The sequence below is a fragment of the Jaculus jaculus genome, chromosome 3 (genome assembly GCF_020740685.1).
Source record: "Jaculus jaculus isolate mJacJac1 chromosome 3, mJacJac1.mat.Y.cur, whole genome shotgun sequence".
Taxonomy (NCBI): domain Eukaryota; kingdom Metazoa; phylum Chordata; class Mammalia; order Rodentia; family Dipodidae; genus Jaculus; species Jaculus jaculus.
Window position 1 is genome coordinate 18,069,114 of NC_059104.1, and position 18,166 is coordinate 18,087,279.

General features: G+C 38.7%; 1 protein-coding gene and 1 non-coding gene across 3 annotated transcripts in view; one reads left to right on the forward strand and one right to left on the reverse strand.

Annotated features, from left to right (window-relative positions):
* Nucleotides 1-18,166, reverse strand: part of Gpc6 (glypican 6) — a 1,121,087-nt gene that overhangs the window by 567,285 nt on the left and 535,636 nt on the right. The gene's annotated exons all lie outside the window — the stretch shown is intronic.
* Nucleotides 11,949-12,055, forward strand: LOC123459647. Its single transcript, XR_006636406.1, has one exon. It is a non-coding gene; the product is annotated as a U6 spliceosomal RNA (small nuclear RNA).

Sequence of the window (18,166 nt, forward strand, 5' to 3'; positions counted from 1 at the left end):
TGAAAACCTGCCAAGTATTTCCAGAGAGAATAACTGTTTATTGTGAATAAAGAAGTTATTAACATTAAAAGTGATTATATCATTTTCTGAGAATATTACAAATGAGCCACTGACTTATTTAATTTTTAATATCAGTAAATGATTGGGGGCTGGAGGGATGGCTTAGCAGTTAAGGCATTTGCTTGCAAAGCCAAAGGACCCAGCCTTGATTCCCCAAGACCCATGTTAGCCAGATGCACAAGGGGGCATACACATCTGGAGTTCATTTTCAGTGGCTGGAGGTCCCTGTACACCCATTCTTTCTCTCTCTCTCTCTCTCTCTCTCTCTTTCAAATAAATAAATAAACAACTGGAAGATCAATGAAGAAATTTTCAAAAGAAAATATTATATAGCTTATGGAAATTTAACTAAAATGACTATGTGTGTCTTCAAAGAAAGACACTGTCTAAGAGGGATGGTGAAGACCTCACACTCAAGGAAGGACACTGTGTAAGAGGGATGGTTAAGACTTCACCTTGCCTCAGGCAAGATGGGCAAGGATAAAGAGCAGATGGCCCAGGTAACTACATTTCTCTCTCTCCCTCTTTCTCTCTCTAAATTGAAGATATTCTGTGCATATGTCACAGACATGTTAAGGACCTTACCTCTGCTAATAAAATATTAGATACTTAAAATATTTTTCTCTGTACAATTTTTTCCATTTACACGATAGCAATCCTCTTTTCTTCCCCTTTAAAATTGTAACACTTCAATCATTGCTTTGACCCTACTTCAAAGTCGGCACCACCACCTGCTTCCGCCCCCACACCCCCCTTTTGGTAATAAAATCCTCCAAAAGAACCCCTGTCCTCCCATTCTCTCCTAACTCCACAACACAGCCCACTCCCCGATTCAACATGCTAGCAGGCAAACCCACCAGGGACGTCAACACAGCTCCGTCCCACAGCCGATCCTCCTCATCTCAATTGATCCATTTGCAAAACATGGCTTGGTTCACATTTCCTCCGATTCACATTAACTTTCTCTCACTTGGATTCTGTAAGACATGCTCAAGCTTTTCCATCTACTTCATTGATTGTTCTCAATCCTCTTTGATTACTCAAATATTCCGCCCAGTTTCTGCAAAGCGAGGCTGGATCTCCATGCCCTTCTGTATCACTCCCTTGCTGATGCCGTGCAGTCTACAGAGGCAGGATTCTATGAAGGAGGTTTCCAATTTTTCTATTCTTCAAATTAATAAGATCTTGGTGGAAAATATATGACCCTAAATAGCAACTGCAAATTCTATATATAACAGACCCCACATATAAGCATAAACCATGAGGCTTGGTTATTCTTTAGTTTGGGGGCATCAGCGTGTTGTAAATTAAGACTAATTTAAAGGTCTGTTTCCCCTTATTTCTCTGGCTTTAAGATGAATGGGTGATTCTAAGTCATATTCAGTTCATGGCAATACTTTAACATTGGGCATCTTCAGAAACCACAGCACTTATACCAATCTTCCTATAGAGACTATATAATGGCACCAACATTTTAAATGGTCTTCCATTTGAATTTTCACTACCTTGCTGTGCATAGCTTCCTGAAAAAGGACTGAATCTTTTTGTTTTCCTTATTCAGGAATTTTCAAATTCACATGATTAAAAATAATCTGTCCTGATACTAATTGCACATATTAACAGATCCACCCATATATATATTTTTTCAAGGTAGCATCTCACTCTGGCCCATGCTGGCCTGGAATTCATTATGGAGTGTCAGGATGGCCTTGAACTCACAAACTCACAGCAATCCTCCTACTTCTACCTCACGAGTGCTGGGATTAAAGGCATGTGCCACCACGCCCAGCTCCATCCATATTTTTTTGATTAATCTCCTCAACAAGCTGCAACCTGATCACATTATTCCAGGGAACAACTGCCCCATCCCTAACCTCCCTACAAGATACACAATGGTGGATGCAACCCTTCCAGATCCCTTTGCAATACCTCTGATGTTCTACTTTGCACTCTCCCACAGAGTGCTTCTTTCTGTTTGTTGTTTGCTTTTTAGAGTTGAAAACTCTCTCTGGGCTGGAGAGATGGTTAAGCGCTTGCCTGTGAAGCCTAAGGACCCCGGTTCGAGGCTCGGTTCCCCAGGACCCATGTTAGCCAGATGCACAAGGGGGCACACACATCTGGCGTTCATTTGCAGTGGCTGGAGGCCCTGGAGTGCCCATTCTCTCTCTCTCTCTGACTCTTTATCTCTCTGTCTGTTGCTCTTAAATAAATATAAACTAAAAAAAAAAAATGAAAGAAAATTCTCTGATCATCTCCTGTTGCTTATCAGTAAACTTCCTTGTGTTTTTGTAATATATTGTGATCTATTTTCCTCTTTCCAATATAGATGAATTTTACTGCCCTTCTCAGCATGACCAATGTGAAAAGAAACTAAAAAATGGATCCTTCAAGATGAGGTAAGACATAAAATACACTGCATTCAACTGGTACTAAATAAATGATGTATGACTGTAAATATTTTGTTATTTCATCGTGTTAATATAGAATATATTGAGCAAAAGCCACAACTAGGAACAGGCAGAACACAGTGGCAGTGAGAGAAGAGACTTGCTGTTTAGCTTCAATGTCTACTTTCATTAAATTGCTTTCCCTGACTAACAATGATCTTTAACAAGGCGGTGGCCTAATGAAGCAGGACTGGAGATAACCTGAAGACTGTAAGAAGGAAATCTGTAATGAAAGTTGAGCATTAAGGAATCATAAGACAACCCTGGTTCACAATTCACTGATTCTTTGAAATCTTTGCTAGTTGCCTGGGCATGTCTCTGGTCCTTCATAGTTATGTCAATATAGAATAACCTTCTACACAATATCTATCTACAAAATTCATCTTTGTCTTTGCAATGTTAGGCTAGGTATCAAGAAATCTGGGATCCTTCCTAACCTGCTTTCTTAGCTCACACACATGTCACTGATATAATTATCATTTACTCATCAATGTAAACTATGCAAACACTTTTGTTACACATGTTCCCTATACAGTACCATCTGTGTGCGTCCTTATACATGCCACTACAAGGATCATGCTTTCTGGATCTTCCAGTCCCCTCTGCCCATAAAGCACCTAAAACAATGTAGCATACCAGTTAGTATTTGCTGTATGTTAGTGTCAAGAGGACCTAAAAATGCTTTGTATGTACTTATTCTTAATATTCCTGATATGACGTGACAGGATCTGGATGGACACTCAACTGTGAGGTGGGAGTTGAGTGAGCACATAGAAGTAATCATTTTTACACAAACAAGAGAATTTGAGCAAGTAACTTTGGAGAAGACAGACATTGCTGTAGCTCTTAGAGCCAAAAAGGAGAGGAGGAAAATGACAGTGTTTGAGTTATTGGTGTGTATTCCCTTACCATTCAAAGCCAACACAGTAATAAACCCCACAAGTGGGATCTGTTAGGTCAAGATGGGCTTCCCAAGATGGAGTCACCAAAGACAGCAGGATGGTGACAGACACAGGAAGTGGACCATCCACATTCCTCAAGAAACCACCCAGCCATTATCCCTTCCTTGCCTAACATGCCCCAGGTCTAGGATTCCTAGCCCCTTATCTACACACCTGGTTACCAGTCTGGTTTCACACCCTACTGTTAATGTAAAGAACAAAGGAGTTGTTTTTGCTTCCTCACCTTCCCCCAGCTGAAGAGCTCTATATAGCCAACTATCTGTAATATCAAAAGTTGGCTGTGCTCCCCTCTTTTGAGAGTCAGTCCTGGCAGTTTTCCCCAAATAAAAGCTTCCACCTTTGCCTCAGAGTGGTCTCCATGGTCTTGGTCATTCCTAAACCTTACAGGATCCATGAAGGAACTGATAGTCTGGCTTTTGTTGATATAAAATGCTCCTATTCAAAAAACACAGGGTCATGAGCAGGAAAAGGTAAGCCAAAGACCAAAGGAAACTATTTGTAAATATTTATATGAAAAAGATCCTATCAAAGTATGCAAAGACTGATTAAAACAATGAGAAAGCAAAAAAAAAAAAAAAAGAAGGTTATAAACACTGACAACTCACAAAGACACACACACACACATGGACAATAAACTTAATAGATGTTCCACCTTATGCCATTGGAGAAGTACCAATGTGGGTCATCCACATTCCTCAAGAAACCACCAGCGAGTCCAGTGCTCTTCCTGTTTCTATGCCTGCAACAGTGGGATTCCAATGTGTTACCATTCCCAGATTTTTTAATTTTTTAATATGGGGTCGGAGGAAACTCAGGTCCTCATGCTCAGACGCCCAGTGCTTTACCAACTGAGCTACCTTCCTAGCTCTGAGAGCGGTATTTTCACAATACCATTCAAGTGAAAGGGGGAATGGACATGGGGGCTTAAAGAACAAAGCAGTAGATATTTTTAAACTGCACATTTTCTCACACACAATAAAGATTAAGTTTAGACATAAGCAAGCAAAAGTTTACTGAAGTGAAATAAAAATAGTTCATCAGAATCATACTTCAAAACTTTAAGAATGGATTTAAAACTTTCCAAATTATCAAATCTGATGGCAAAGGAAGGACCAATAGCTGTTTCCAAAACTGCTCACACGGTGTTTATGAAAGGGATGTGAATATCATCACGAATGTCAGTAAGGTCTCTGTGGGTTTCAATGAATTGTGTCTAATAGAGTCGCTGAGTAATCAAATTATGGTAATTTGTAAGACACATCCCAACCTCTTCATGTAAGGTGTTCATGAGTGATTTCCTCTTTATTTTCTTTGTTGTGTGGTTGTAATCAGATTCACAACATGAAGCGTCATTAATCACATATGATAATGATACTCCCACCGTGATTTATGGAGAAGTCTAAAGAGTTCTGATGTTTGACAATGGTTACAGTCATTTTATCTTGTCCCCATGAACATGCTACTGGCTTTCATTAACTTGAATCTCCTGAGAATAGTAATAATGTTCACTTACAGTATTTTAACTTTTCTCATCCTACAAAGGTGATATCTTGGCTATTAAAAATAATTTGTAAAAATAATATTGTCTTCTCTTATGGAAAGTCAGAAAGGATATTCAGAAGTCACACTGGGATACATCATTGTCTGTGGGAGGATATTTGAGTTTGATCAATTACACTACTCTACAAAGACAGAAAATTATGCTAATTTAAGTTTACCTCTATTTGCTAGTACAGAAAAACAAAATGTACTGTGTGTATTTTAAATATGATAAAAACTTAAAAATCTTGTCATCATAGCATATCTCAAGTGAAGATTTCAGGAGAGAAAATAATGTAACTAAGATATTTATAGAAATATTTATTCTATATTCAGCCTAAATACAGACTTTGATTAATGACTTGCAAATGATGTAGCCAGGTTGACTCAGTGAATGAAGTATATAACCTTTAACCTCTACAGAGTTTCTCAACTGTAATAGAAATTACAGTAGAAAACGGTGAAATTATAATGAACTGTTTCATGTGGTTTAAAAATGAAATCATTCCAATGCACACTGATGCTACCACCTTGCACACACCAAGTAAGCTTAAAAAGAATATCAACCACATGCAAGTGACGAGCAAAAACACAAAAAAGAAAGCTTCATATACCCTACTAGACATACTCAAGAGTCTGACTGTATTTTTTTTAATTTTTTTAAAGTTTATTTATATGAGAGAGATTGAGAGTGAAAGAAGCAGAGAGAGAGAGAGAGAGAGAGAGAGAGAGAATGGGTGCGCCAGGGCTTCCAGCCACTGCAAACGAACTCCAGATGCATGTGCCCCCTTGTGTATCTGGCTAACATGGGTCCTGGGGAATTGAACCTTGAACCGGTGTCCTTAGGCTTCACAGGCAAGCACTTAACCGCTAAGCCCTCTCTCCAGCCCAAAAGTCTGACTGCATTTTTAAAAGAATTTTCATCATTTTAAAATAGCTTATCCTTGGACAATGTCAGGATTTCTAGGTAAGACTTCATTTCATTACTAATTGCAAAGTTTGAAGAAGCAATAGGTAGTGAAAATCAAACAATATTGGTAGTATATCTTAGGTGTTTCTCCAGAAAAATATATAATTATCATTTAAACTTGAATTATTATTAATACAATTCTTGTTACTATTCAGGCAATATCTTCTGAGCAGCCCAAACTGGCCCCCACAACCTATGTACATGAGGTGACTTGGAAATTGCTATGTAAGTTAGGCTGGTTTGATATCCACAATCCTTGTATCTTAGCCTCCAGACAGCTGGGGTGAAAGACATATCCCACCAAATGTTGGGAGCTATGAACCAAACCTCGGCCATGTTGACAGAAACCGCCATATAGCAAGTTAAGTTTCTATTTCCTCATCTAATGATCTATTACCAGAAATGAAAGAGCTGTTACACCTGAGTGATAGCCTCTCCTGGTGCTGCTGGTAATTGATGAAGAAACAAAGAAATTGCATTTAGCTAGTAACCCTGTGATCTCCGGCCTGATTATAACTCCTTCCCCCTACGACCCTATAAAAACCTATGTGTAAAAATAAACTTTGAGACCTTGACAAATACCTACCTTGGTCTCCTTCTTGTGTCTGTTTGCCTCCCCCCATTCAGGTTCTACAACTGAGATTTAAATTTCTACCTTGAAACTGGTTTCTTAATATGCAATATTAACAATGAGATGGAATTCTAAGATTAGAGATACAAATTTTAAACCAAGGTAAATCTTAATAAGCAAAAAACAAAAACAAACAAACAAACAAAAAAACAAAAACCAAAAACATGGTTCTTGTGGCCTTAAGAAAGAAACTGGGATATTCATCTAAGTTGGAAAAAGGATCACAGCCACTTGTAAGATTCAACAGAAATGAAAAACAATTTTGAATTTCACACTCAAGGAACAGTAAACATGCAAGGAACAGAAATTCAGTCTGTCCTTATGAATGAGCAATAATAAACCTAGGGATGCAAGAATCAAGAGTTTCAAGCTTCTTTCCAGTACATTTCAGCTATATATTGGACAAATTCAGAGACTGAAAAGTAACGGAGTTTCTACTTTCACTTTATGCTGTGGGGCTGTTTTAGGAATATGCTTGTATTTACACTGGAAATACTGAATCATGACTCATTAAGGCCAGAAATTTTTATTGCAAGATAATTTGAAATAATTACTATGGCTGCACTAGATGGAGTAGAATAAAAATATTATTATTTTTTTGAAATAGGTTAATTTGATGGCCCACAGGCAGGTCTAAAACCTGTAGCTGTGATTAGAGTACTGTACCACTAAAACAAAAAAAAAGAGGTATTTTTTGGGAAACAAAAATAAAAGAATGGGGCTGGAGAGATAGCTAAGTTTTTAAAGGTGCTTGCTGCTTGCATGCAAAGCCTGATGCTCTGGGTTCAAGTCCCCAGTGACCACTTAAATACAGTTGCACAAAGTAGCACATGCATCTGGAGTTCATCTGCAGTAGCTGGAAGTTCTAGCACACCTATACTGTCAATCTCTGTTTCTTCTCAGTCTATAAGATTGTCATCAGAATCTGTTTTTTTTTTATTTTTTTTTTTAATTTATTTATTTGAGAGTGACAGACACAGAGAGAAGGACAGATAGAGGGAGAGAGAGAGAATGGGCGCGCCAGGGCCTCCAGCCTCTGCAAACGAACTCCAGACGCGTGCGCCCCCTTGTGCATCTGGCTAACGTGGGATTTGGGGAACCAAGCCTCGAACCGGGGTCCTTAGGCTTCACAGGCAAGCGCTTAACCGCTAAGCCATCTCTCCAGCCCCAGAATCTGTTTTTGTAAGTATTTTTTCAAATATTTTATATTTATTTATTTACTTGACAGAGAAAGAGAGAGAATGGGCAAGCTAGGGCCTCCAACCACCGCAAACCAACTCCAGACACATGTGCCCCCATGTGCATCTGGCTAACGTAGGTCTGGGAAATCGAACCTGGGTTCTTTGGCTTTGTAGGCAAATGTCTTAACTGCTAAGCCATCCCTACAGCCCGATATATATATATTTTTATTACTTTTGTACTGAGTGAATACAGTCAAGTTGGTACCATTGTTAGCCTCCTCCCTGACTGCCCCCCTCCTCAGGGACTCTCCTTGTTATGGAATCTGGGTGGCGCACGGTGGCGTCAGCCATCAGTTATGAGTAGGAGGCAATGTCTCTGTGCAGCATGACCCAGCGTATGGCTCTTATATTCTTGGCGTCCCGTCTTCCACAAATGTCCCTGAGCCATTGGGGAAATAAGCAGGAGTGCTGTTTTCTTGGTGAACCTGGTAGTACCAGCACAACAGTGAAGGAGATAGACACAGAGAACAATCAACTCCTACCAATCAGATATCCAGAGACACGGTGGCTCCCTAGACGTTTTCACTGAAGAATCTGTTTTTGATGGTCAAAGTATATCATGGGGCTGGAGAGATGGCTTAACAGTTAAGGTACTTGCCTGTGAAACCTAAAGACCCAAGTTCAATTCCCAAGTACCCACGTAAGCCAGATGTACAAGGGGGTGCATGCATCTGGAGTTCATTTGCAGTCGCTGGCTAGAGGCCCTGGTGCACACTTTCTCTCTGCTCTCTCTCTCTCTCTCTAATAAATTAATAAATCAATAATAAATTTTAAAAAGTATATTATATGCATGTATGGAAATTTCCAGAAGCTGTTTGTTATTTTGTAGAACCAAGAAACATTAATTTAGAAATGCTTTTCCTTATGGAATTTTAAAATATATTTCTGTCTAATGTGTGAGTACTGGCCAGACAAGGTGAGATTCACTAAGGCAAGGAGGTTGTTGTACATATCGATCATACTAAAGTCAGTGTCCCCATAAACGAGTGAGTTAGTTCATTAGGTAGATAGTTAATTGCTAGTTAGTTACCTCCTCTCATTCTTCCTTTATTTATTCCTTTATTTATTCTCTCCTTCCATCTTTCCTTCCTTCCTTTGTTCCTTTCTTCCCTCCCTCTCTCCTTCATTTTTGTCTCCCTTCCCTCCCTCCCTCCCTTCCTTTCTACTAGAGAACAAACTTAGAGTTTTGTAATACTGGCTAAGTATTCAATACTGGGCTACTTCCTCAGATTGTTATATTTTCTGCCCCTCCCCATCCCTCCTTTTCTCCCTCCCTTCCTTCCTCTTCCTCTCCCTCCTTATCTCCCTTCTTCCCAACCTCCCTTCCTTCCTCTTCCTCCCTCCCTCCCTTCTTTCCCCCTGCCTTCTCTTCCTTCTCCTCCCTCCCTCCCTTCCTTCTGAAGTCCTATGAGCCATAAACTCAGATTCAAAGATAAACAAAACCCATCCTTCTCTACTAGTAATTTGTCTGGTCTATTCAGTGTCATGGAAATTTTTCTATAGAAAGGCTACATCTTATTTAACATTGTACCTGTCAAACAGTTAGTGCTCGATAAATGCTTTCTGAAAAGAGGAGTGAATAAATATATGAGCATCGCATCCTATAGATTGCTTAGATATCCCCGGCAAAGCTCACTGATTGTCTTTTACATGCTTGGCTTGTTTGCAAGGATTTCTCTTAGGAACCAAAGCATCTAAATACAACTTTCCTTCCAATCCTTCATTCTTGACAGCGGCCTTTTCTTATGCATAGGCATGAATGATTAAGGCCTCTCAGAGGAAATTATTTTAATTACAGAAATCAGAACAGCTTAATTGTAAATGTGCAATGTGAGCAGTTTACAAAAGAGATGAGTTGCTTTTCCTTTCACTTCTTTTCTCTTTAATAATTCTTGAAATTCTCAGTAAAAGTATTCATAAGACTGCGGTGTGCTTGGAAGTCTTGCTTCTATTTAATCACACCTAAGGAAGTCTACACTGTGGATGCTCATTGACACACATGTCTCCATAATTCTAAACTGTATTCAGGTATTTGATCTGATAGATGACCTAAGACCCTAAGACATCCAAGGAAAATCTTGGAAAAACTTGATGGTCTCCTAAATCCAGAACCACTATAGATATCTACATATAAATAGCTACTAAACATTTAAATGCCTTGGGAATCTGGAAGACAAAAGAAGATACTTTACCCTGTGGCAGGCCTTGACCAGCAACAGTTTGTAGGCGAAAGTTAGGAGAGAAGGTGGCTGCTCAGCCTGAACTGATTTAGTCTGGGATATTCCAACTCATCTAAAAAGTGACTGCTCTTCTCTTAGATAACTATGTGCACTGAACATTTATCATCTCATTTGTGAGGGGGCAGGATTCAGACAGGTTTGTAATGCAGCCTTTTCTATGTTTTTTTAAAAATATTTTATTTATTTATTTGAGAGAGAGAGAGAGAGAGAGATAAACTGGGTATGCCATAGCCTCCTGCCACTGCAGATGAACTCCAGAGGTGAACGCCACCTTTATTTACAGGGGCACTGGGGAATTGAACCTGGCTCCTTTGGCTTTGCCAGCAGGTGCCTTACAATGCTAAGCCATCTCTCCAGCCCTGTGGCCTTTTCTAAACCACCAGTTCCTCAAGGCTCCATTTTACAGCCACATGTGAATTGCTAGGACACGGGCGCTTTCCCACCCATGGAAAGGATGAAAGGGAGGTCGATGATAACTAGAGTAATGGTTGTGACTCTGTGCCTACAAGACCCTGCTTGCATTGGTGTTTGCTCTGAGGAATGCCCCGGATGGGAGGCATGGCTCCTTCGTCAGCAAAATGTGAAACTATGAAGAGAGCAAAGATGTTGACACCTAGGGTCAGAGGCTCTGAAAAGAGAGTAAATAATGAATTAATGATAGGGAGCTTTCTGAGCACTGGATGTGGCCAGAAGACTGGAGCAGGTCATAAAGGAGAAAGGAGAGATGGTTTGAAAGAGCAAGGAAAGAATGTCATGTCAGGTAAAACAAACAAAATTTTTTTTTGAATGAAACTCCACTAAGTGGCTATTAATGAATGAGAGCAGCAAGGTGAATACAGAAAGACTGGAGGGCCAACTCCTTGACGTCACACTGCCACTCTCTCGTTCAGGTTAGCAATTCTAGTCTAGTCTTAGCTGCAGCCAAGCTCTTAGGAGATGTTTCTTATTAATTGATGAGCAATCACTGCCAGGACTTACTGAAAGGAAAGAAAGACAGTGGCAATCGAAATGGTATTGACGAAGATAGTCTCAGGCTGTTCAAATGAAGGCACAGGGACTTTTGGGAGATCTGCCCTGATCCAAAATTTAGATCTCAGCAGATTGATGGGACAGGAAAAAATATAATTTGGAACTTAAGCAAAAGAAAATGTCCTAATACGATGTTACCTACAGTGTGAATTATATTGTTTCAAACGATTACATTCAGTTTTCTATAGGCTTGGAAGTTCCTCAGTATCTGTGGTGATTTGAATAGATGGCCCCTAATATATTCAGTTTTTTATTGTTTGTAGTTTGCATCTGTAGCCACCTGGCTGGAGGCAGTGTCACTGGGTGGATCTGTAGTGGTGGGTTTCAGACTTCAATCTAAAGATATGCAAAGTGTGCCTAGCTGGAGTTGCTGAAGTGTGCTGTGCTGTGTGGCTTTTGGCTTGTGCTTCTCTTTCTCTCTGCCCGGGCCTGTGAAGGCAGGCCAGCTTCTTCTGCCATTTATGGAACTTCCCCTGGATCTATAAGCTTTAATAAATCCCTTCCTCTGTAACTGTGCTTGGTCTGGAAGTTTGTCTCAGCAAACCTGAATATGTCTGATACAGTATCCAAAAGACAGTGCCAACTGTGGTGGCTGAAAACTGGGAGAAGTAAGAATTAGGGGAAGAAGAAGAAGTTAGCCATGAACTTTCTTTCTGTTGGAAATCTTCTGACATACTTTTAATACCTTGAACAGATTTTTGACTCAGCAGTTCAAAGTAGAAAGAAAATAACACCATATAGCTAACATTGTGGCATGCTAACATTATATTGCCTGCTCCCCCCCACCAAGAAACTGTATCAAAGTTATTTTTTTAAAAAAATAACTTAAGTGCTCACTTCAGCAGCACATATACTAAAAATGGAACAATACAGAGGAGATTAGCATGGCCCCTGTGCAAGGATGACATGCAAATTCGTGAAGGGTTACTTATTTTTGGAAAAAAATAAAGTAAAAATAAAAAATAAAAAAAAATAACTTAATATTCTGGATTTTCTTTAGGGAAGTGTTTTTTAATCTCTTAGCAAATCAGTTTACATATTCCAAATTACTTTAATGGCTACAATTATAAGTAAGTGCAAAGTCAGCTCTCCAGCATTATGGTGCTATGAAGTTAGAAGTTAGAAGTTAGAAGCACGCAGGACATGACTGCTACCATAGCTTTAACTCTGCTGATACTCTGATCTCCTATATCGAGAACCTGCAACAAGCAACAATTGCAGAGTAGTGATGCCACTATAAATTTAATTATGCACACTTAAAAATTTAATAGGAACTGGGGCTAGAGAGATGGCTTGGTGGTTAAGTCATTTGCCTGTGAAGCTTAAGGGGCATGGTTTAGTACTCCAGTACCCACCTAAGCCAGATGCATAAGTGGTGCATGTGTCTGGCATTCATCTACAGTGGTTAGAGTCCTTGGTGCACCCATTCTTTCTCTGTCTCTGTCTGTCTCTCTCTAATAAATATGTAAAAACGTTTTTAAAACATTAATAGGAACTGCTGACTATGGCATGTTCTGACTTAGGACAACATTTGTCCCATAAGAGGCAGCAATTTTTTTGAGGGGGATGATGTCAACTTTGGATATCCAATTCATCTAAACCTAAGTGAAGCACACTATTTTGAATCCAGTGATGGGTGACTTCCATGAGTACTAGAACCCATTTTTAATAAATAAATAACTCATGGAAACTCCCCCCCCCCCCACACACACCTAGGATCATTTGCCACTTCTGCTAATGCTAACGCCCCATAGTAATTAGCGTCTTCTACTTCCTCAGGGTACACTGAAAATCACAGTCACGCATCCATGAGGGTCTGCCACCTTCTTGATGTTTATCATACTTAAGGATCCCAGGCGTCCCACGGATGGCCTCCAAGGCTCTGGCAAGAACAGATGCACTGGTAAGAATTAATAGTATTTATGTTAGATTTTTAGTCAGGGACCAGATTATATTATGCAAAGATAGAATATCTCCCCCTTTTGCTTATAATTAGGGGAACTTTACAAATAATCAGCTAAAAGATTATACTTCTTTGAATGAGTTCCTGAAATTTTCTTCATGTTAAATAGGAAAGTAACACATGAGAGCCATGTCCCTGCCTGCCCGTTTCTTTAGGGGAGATCCGTGCATGCTGCCTGAGCGTGAGAAATGAAGCAAGTCCAAGGTGAGATGCGTTGGAAGTACAAACACCCTAAACACATAATCAACAGGGTGTTTAATATAATGATAAATCTATGCAAATAAATTCTTCACAAGTTGTTACATGAAAAAGGTCCTTGTTTATTTAAAATGTGGTAAATACTTTCAACTCTATCCAGACGGAAATGAGCCATGTGGTTTCTGCGCCATTTAATGTGGTGACAGGCAAACTTCATGAGCTTTAGTGACTGTTTTCTTTAAGTACCAGAACTATTATAGAGCTCTGAGTTTTGAAAGTGGTAAGGTAAATTTATAATTTTAATAAAAATTAAAATGTATACATTAGTAATTGTATAAATTACATATTTTAAAATTTTTATTTATTAGAAAAAGAGAAAGAATCATATATATATAAGATATATTACATATATATACATATATATATATATATATATAGAGAGAGAGAGAGAGAGAGAGAGAGAGAGAGAGAGAGAGAGAGAGAAAGAGAGAGAATGGGTAAATGGGTGCACCAGGGCCTTTAGCCATTGCAAATGAACTCCAGACACATGTACCACCTTGTGCATCAAGCTTATGAGGGTCCTGGGGAACTGCATCTGGGTCCATTGGCTTTGCAGGCAAGCACCTTAACCAGTAAGCCATCTCTCCGGCCCTAAATATATACTTAAATGCCAACACTTAGAATATGTTAGGTTAAATAAAATATTTGTAAGCTATTTCACTTAGTTTTAATTTAATGTATATGCAGAAAGAAATTGAAATATTTGGTTTATTTTTATTTATTTATTTGAGAGTGACAGAGAGAAGGAGGCAGAGAGAGAGAATGGGCGTACCAGAGCTTCCAGCCATTGCAAACAAACTCCAGACGTGTGTGCCCCCTATGCATCTGGCTAACGTGGGTCCTGGGGAATCGAACCTCGAACCAGGGTCCTTAGGCTTCACAGGCAAGCACTTAACCGCTAAGCCATCTCTCCAGCCCAGAAATTGAATTTTTTATGTGTTTCAAAGCACAACATTTAATAGCTTTGCCATAAGTCAAGAGGTTTTACCATCAAAGACAAAAACCTCAGCTCTGAGTGAGGATAGTAGCGTTAAAGCACAGGGACTTTGTTCTTCATGTCTAGGTTGCACCTACTGACATGGATGAGACCATAGCGCCCACGTGCATTTCAGGTAAACAGTGTGGAGAGTCCTTATGAAGGCTGGCAAGTACTTCCTAATTGTTACCTGCCATTAGTGCTGGACAGGAGAAGAATTTGAAAATAGTAGCGATCTTATGAACAGATTGATAGTAAAAGTGTGACAGTTTTGCTTGCTATGGTCCATTTCTGTAGGATTAAATGTGTAACACCACATTAAAGTGGGAAGTATCCTTGCCTGGTCACAAACATATGAATAAGAGAGCATCCCCGTACCTATTGATTTACTGTCACTTGATTAAGGACATTGTTTTCCTTTTATTGATGGCTTTATGAAAGAGTCAAAGAGCCTTACGTATTCAATGACTAAGGGACTAAGCAATAGTTATGGGTGAAGTTCACCGAGTATATTCCTTGAACACAAGAAGATAGAGGCTCTTATGCTAAATACTTTTCTCTGTAAACCCTCTCCAAAATCTATGAACAATTTTGTTTTCTAGAAACATGGCTTAATTTGGCTTTCAATTTTCAGATTTGGTAAAGAAATAGTTTTCAATTATGAATAGAAGATCCAAGGATTGCAACACACAGCGACTTCAGCAACAAGATAAGCACTGTAGGGATCAGAATCACATCCAAATGGGACACAGATGCTCAGTGCATCATGAGTTCAAATTGAGCATTCATTAAACTCAATTGATTCTTGCTATGCAGCCCCAGGTCTAGGCTTAGTGAATGTTCCAACAAATTGTAGAAATCCACATTTTACATCAAACCACCCGAGTCTAACATATTGTTAGAGATTTCAAGGAAGGCATGCCAGATTAAAACAAAACAACAACAGCAAAAATGCCAGTGTCCACTTTTGATGAAAGTTCATTAATTTGCCATCCTTTTTGGATCCAGATGTTTGATCTAGTGGAAAATATTGTCTATGCACTTTCTTCTACCAGTCTCATTCCTTCCTCTACTTTATGCTCCTATCTAGTTTTCTTTTTCATTTTGGGGCAAATATGTCTAAATGAAGAAGTAAATAAATACATTTTAGCAGATAAGGCAGTTATATAGTTCTCATGGTTTTTTGTTTTTGTTTATTTTTATTTATTTATTTGAGAACTACAGACAGTGAGAGAAAGGGGCAGATAGAGATTGAGAGATAATGGGCATGCCAGGGCCTCCAGCCACTGCAAACGAACTCCAGACGTGTGCGCCCCCTTGTGCATCTGGCTAACGTGGGTCCTAGGGAATCGAGCCTCGAACTGGTGTCCTTAGGCTTCACAGGCAAGCACTTAACCGCTAAGCCATCTCTCCAGCCTCAGTTCCCATGTTGTATTCATGATGAGTTAAGACAAATGTGGAGACCCATACACGTCATTTAAAACTGTTATTTATTTCTCTTGGTGAGAACATGCACCCAATTACTTAATGCAAAAATTCCCCAAATATGCTGGTAGCAAACAAATCTCTTAGAATATAACAGATTTTTTTAAAAGAAATATTATTTTGCTTAAGACATGCTACCGAGGGGCTGAGGAGATGGCTTCAGTAGTTAAAGGTGCTCATATGCAAAGTCAGCTGATCCAGGAGCAATTCCTCACTACACGAAGTGTAGTGGGAATTGATCTCTAGTAACAAAAGAATGAATAAATATGTAAAAAGCCATTTCTGCCCAGGGATGAGGGAATTAGGAAAACTATATTTTCTTTGTTGTACTCTTCTGTATTTTCAACAAAAACTATTTTGCTGAACACATTGATTTTATACTCAGGAAAAATACATGAAAACATACAAAATTGTTTTGCTGATGAAAACAATGAGTGAATATCCAGTTTACTTAAGCTAAAGTGGCATTGGTGTTTGAATTTTTGTTAGTAATTTGAGCAGATGAATAGTCCTCTTGCTGTGGGCAATTCACAGAGTAATTCATAAGATTATATCATTTCATTAGTTCTCCTTGTCCCATAATCACAACACAAAAAAATCAAGCCATAAATTGATTAAGATAGAGAACTTGAAAAGATGAAAGCAAATGCTCTAACAATTTATTAAAGAGTTCACATATCAGACTTTTGCCGGGGGGGGGGGGAATACAACTTTCATTTTAACACTAGAAAAATGATCTGCAGAAATAAAGTCTTTCAAACACGGTTTCTGTCTGCTATTTAAGCCAAAATGTCAGGGTACATTTTCCTCCATTTCAAAATAGATAATTCAGATATTTTATGGAAATGGTATCATAAATATTCCATTAGTTTTCTTCTGTCTACAAATGCAGCAGGATATCATAAGGTTTGCCTTTTCAATAAAATTCTTTATTACAGGCACAGTTGAAATGTCCCTGGCCCAGTGATCCACACAAGATCCACAGAAGGAGGGGATGAAAACTTCTGGTTGGTTCTCTGCTATTTCTTATAGCACCATAAAATCATATATGTTTTTCCTAGATATTAGTGATTTTCATTGAAATACAGTGAAATAATCCTTTATGTTTGGTAAGAGAATTAGCTTTCAGCATCCCAAGGGGATATGAAAGTTTTAACACATATGATTTATAAATGGACATATTTCATTATAGAGAGATCTGTGCCACACTATGAGAATACCATGTGTAATCTCTATAATTAATGTATTTATTAAAGTTTAAAATATTCAGTATGTGGATGTTTTAATGGCCTAAATCCAACAGAAAAATGAACACAGAAAACTCTACCCTCCTTATTTCATCAGACTATGAACTAGAGAGATGAAATTCCATTGAAAACCAAGGTACTGTACTGAGCATTAACAGTATCAGTGGCATGTGTGACATGTAACACATCTATCAATGACAAAATTTAATTCAAAAATTCTCTCTATGTAAGTTACTTAAATGCCATCAGATGTTAACTTGGAGGATCTATTGATTTCAGCTACAGTTTTACTTCCATCTGAATGTCAAGGTCACCATTATTCTATTACTGACACTCTGAACTGTCCATTTTCATTCTTGATTATCCCAATTAGACAAAAGAAAATGTAAATCTTCCAACCTTGTTTGGCCTGACTATTGCATCTATGCATTTGGGACTGATCCCTTCTGTCTGTGATGGAGATTGCTTATCAAGGACAAGAGATATAACATGCACAATTTAAAAGAAATAACTTTGCCCTGTAGTCATAGATACAAGAATAGAGAACGTCCACATGTGTACGACGCAATAACATGATCCCATCTTTCTTTCTAGTAAATATCTATATGACATAATATCTCAATTTCAAAAACACTAGTATATCATTTTCTCTACCTAAGTTCTATTTCACTATGTCAGCACAACTGATGCAATATATCCGTCAAGCTTTATTATATATTTTTCATGTATATCTTGGATCATAAACTTCTACAGTATACTGATACTGCATCAGGCAATGTCCTTGAAACATTGAATCTCAGAAGACGGGAAATACAAAAGACAACCTCCAAACTTCTGGGACTGTGATAACATACTGTGAGTCACCTCCTGTCTGCATTCTAAAACTGCTGTTGCATATGGACATAACTGCAGATTAACATTGTTTCTTAGGACCTTCTGGTAGAAATTGTATGAATGTGTTCAGAGCTAACTATCCAAGAATAGGGACTTCATGGGCATGGGAAGAAGCTGTCAGAACCATTTTTCATTATCACTCTATTATAGAAGCAACACTCTTTGAGTTACAGCCCTCAAGTTTTATCCTTGGGCCTTTTAAAAATCGGTGGTGTACTTTAATT